This window comes from Etheostoma spectabile, chromosome 23, assembly GCF_008692095.1.
Source record: "Etheostoma spectabile isolate EspeVRDwgs_2016 chromosome 23, UIUC_Espe_1.0, whole genome shotgun sequence".
NCBI lineage: Eukaryota > Metazoa > Chordata > Actinopteri > Perciformes > Percidae > Etheostoma > Etheostoma spectabile.
Window position 1 is genome coordinate 10,313,571 of NC_045755.1, and position 3,877 is coordinate 10,317,447.

General features: G+C 41.8%; 1 protein-coding gene across 6 annotated transcripts in view; it reads left to right on the plus strand.

Annotated features, from left to right (window-relative positions):
• Positions 1 to 3,877, plus strand: part of grm8a (glutamate receptor, metabotropic 8a) — a 311,638-nt gene that overhangs the window by 289,729 nt on the left and 18,032 nt on the right. The gene's annotated exons all lie outside the window — the stretch shown is intronic.

Genomic DNA, 3,877 nt, shown 5'->3' on the forward strand with positions numbered 1-3,877 from the left:
GGCATCCTTACCAAATGCCCGAACCACCTCAACTGGCTCTTTTCGACGCCCGCCGACGAAATGTCGGGAGCCACTGGCTTAGGGAAACTATCAGATATGTGAGTGATTGATTGTGTGAAAGCCTATAACCATACATCCACTCAAACAGCTTATCTGAATCATAACATTACAGTACACACACAGTAAACCATTGTGTGCACTTGCATGCAGTTTATTGATTCCATTTTTTGATAGTGTGACTATTCTAGATTTAACAATCAAACCCTTCATACACTCATTGATTGCAGATGCCACAGGGAATACATCACAATGAACACATTAAATGCACACACATACCAGGTTTCAAGTGTAACATTATGTGCACATGAACACACATACATTGTAGAGATACAAATGTCACCACAAACCTTAAGCTTTTTAGGAAGGAAATCAATCAGGGCAATGTACAATTCCAAACCAAAATGTGTCCTTGAAAGAGTCCATCTACACCCTCTCAAATGTCAGTCCAATTGTATCATCCTACATAAATGCTGACTACCTTTATGTCCGCTTAAGGTTCAAGGCCTTCCCCAAAAAAGAGAAGACTCTTATAGTCTGTCCCTATTTTGTTGTGTCAGTCAGGCAATTTTCCTTTCTCCATTTTCTTGCGTCCCAGCCCATTTTCCTTTCAAGGCGAGCGCCTGCCTCTGTCGCATGGCAAAAAGCTGACATCAAAGTGATCCAGTTTAATCACACATCAGGGAAATCATACTCTTGCTGGTTGTTTCATACTGCCTTTTCTTTGCTCACTCTCATTCATTTCCCCAAAAGATGCCAGGGAGTTTTGGAGTAATTGATGCACAAAGTTTTAGGTGACTCAGTGAAGTATTTTTTTTTTTGTACTCACGTTTACGCAAATATGATCCGGTGGCTTTAATTACAATTATAACCCTATAAAGACAACATTACTGATTCACTTTCCACAAACAGGTTTAATCTAGCCATGGGTTTCAAACAAGTGACTGTATGACAGCTGAAAGCTTCTCTATCTTTAGGTTGTATGTCGAGTGAGTTGATGTAAGTGTGTTTGGGGCTGACTCTAGGTGCTGATGTGTCATGGTACTTTTAGAGTATACTATGCATACTATGCATAAAGTTTGAAGAGAAGAATGAGAATAAGTAAGTAACATAATAGTTGATAGTCTTCCTGGCTTAATTTACGCTAAGCTTCATATCTGTGCATGTATGCATGCATGCGTAGGTGTATGTTATCGGATGTGCTGAAGCCGGCGTTTGTGCCATGTTTATTTGGCTAATTAGAATGTCCACCAGCAACTTCTCGTGCATTGACGCTGGTGTGTTGTATTTAATTGGAATATCCACCAGTGCACATTTGTGCATCTGTGTATGTTGTTTCTAATTGGAATATCCTCTGGAGTGTTTGGCAGCTGGCTGGCTAACAGAGAGAGCAAAAGAGAGGGAGGAGAGAGAAGAGTCGAAGGAATAAACAGGTGATGATGGGACTCGCTGATGGGGCTTTAATGAGGAGATCTCTACCAAGGGCATAGGTTTGTTTTTTGAATGGGCATAGGGGGTTGAAGGTCGGAGGTTAGATGACAACATGACTCACATCATGGTTAACTTTGTCATCAAAAGGTCTGCCTAATCCTTCTTCAATATTATCAGTCTTTGTCTACGATCAATACTCCACTATACTGCAACCCACCTACTGATGATCACTCTGAGATACTTTGCACCATAAATGTACAGCTACTTAAGATGCTCAATCTAGCTGTTGATTTGTTATTGGCATTGGGGCTTGTGAGAAGGCGCCTGTTGAAACAGTGGCTTGAATAGTTTCTATGTGACAACATTTTAAATGCCAATTGCATGAGGGCTTGGATCCTCAACGTGCCATTCAATCCATCAGGTGTGCTTCGGCACTTCTTGATAGGGTAACTTCGGTCAATCATAATGTCAAGAACAGTCTGCCCTCAATCAGTATCTACAAGATGTGTTAAGGCACAATGTTGTTTAGGTAATCAGCATTTGGCAATGCTCAGAGCCTTACACACAATATCTGTAGTTATGTGTGTAAAAGAAGAAAAACTTCAAGCATAAAAATACACTTTGGGTTGTAGATCAAGCCTCACGCTGCCTGTGTAGACAGCTGGATTGATTAAAACAAAATCATATCTGTTCCATCGACTCCTTGTAAATAAGCTTTTACCCTTTCCCAGTCAGTGTTGTCTGTTTCTGGTGTTCATTGGGTGTTTTGTCCAGGGCCATTTCACCAATGTCATATTTCTTAGATTTGTGGCATGTGATGTCATACCCAACTCCAGTTTTTCTTCTCAGCAGAGATCTGATCCCCCTTGTTTTTTTGTGAAAATCTGCATTGACTGGAAGAGGGCTGGATCTTTCTGTGTGGTACAGTGAGATCAGCACAGTAGTCAGGAAGCCTATAGAGCCTGTTAGAAGGTACAGTATGTGCTCATACAACAAGGAATGTAATGCATAACTTTCCACCTAAAGAAATTCAACATTCCTTTCCTAGCTTTTGGTTTGGGTTGGGTTGAATAAAAACCATGGAGAGCTAGCCATCTTATACTCTCTGGGTATGTGTATATTAAGAATTACTTTATGTTGTTCATCAATTGTTGACAAATGCAGAATAAAATTCTGCCACATCATCTTTTTATGTCCTCACCACTCACTGCCACTTGATTCTCTTTCCCTCTCATGTACTTGTGTGCAGGTATTCAGTCCCTACCACAACCTCTTCTCATATGCTCCTTGTGTTTCTGCTTTCTCCCTGTCTTAACACCCATATTCTCATTCCTCCCCTTACGTCCTGTCCCTCACACTCTTCTGCATACGCAACAGCTCTGAATCACAGCGGGTGGAGGAAGAGGGGAGGAGAAACACAAAGAGAGGGAGAGACGAGAATTGAAAGGGAAAGTTTCAGCGAGAGATGGGGAGATGCAGGGAGACAGTGAGACATGGAATAAGAATATGAGAGATAAAACCAGAAAGAGGGAGACAGGGAGTCTTAACCATCACCAACAAGGGAAGTATTGTTTTGAAATAGGTCATGCTACCATGCAGAGGCTGCTGGCTCCAAACAGCTTCTGCTGCACCCTGCAGACATGGGAAAGGGTGTGTGTGTGTGTGTGTGTGTGTGCGTGTGTTTGCGTGTGTTCGCGAGCGCACATGAGTGCTTCCCTCTCTTTGCTTGTTGTAAAGCCCTAACCACAGGGTACATCCTCTTTCCAGTAATCTCTCTCTGTGTCTGCATCATCATTACTTTGTCTGACACCATGGACAGCAGACCATCTTTTTTGGATCTTCGTTCTTGTCTTTCTTTCTCCCTGTGAGCCACCTCTCCTGTTCTCCAGATTTCTTAAATTTGCTTGGCTTGTTGTCTGGTGCTTCCAACAGAGGGCAAGAATCAACCACACTGCTGCTACAATGTTTTTAATGCATGTGTACAAGGGTGTGTCCGCGTCTTTTTCCACAGCATTTGTGCTAATGGTATTATGTCATTATGTGTGCACCAGTTGCTTGCACAGATGTATATATTTTTTGTTTGCTAGTAATGCTTGTACACCCATGAAGGAGCTGCTGACAGATGATAGATCATGCACCTTTAAGGTCTTGATTTGCAAATACAAGACTAGTTGTTCTTGTCCATCCAAAAGAAATGGCCATGACATTTTTATGTAAATCTGTTTTTCTAGACATCGCCATGATCACCTTGGTCTACATTAGTAGGTAATACAAAAAGTGAAACAAAGAGCTATGCAATACAGCCTAAACCCAGCTTGGGATGAGACGGAATTCTGCAGTTTCTGAACAGAATGAATCTGCAGGTTCAGGTTTGCCATCTCTCTCTCTC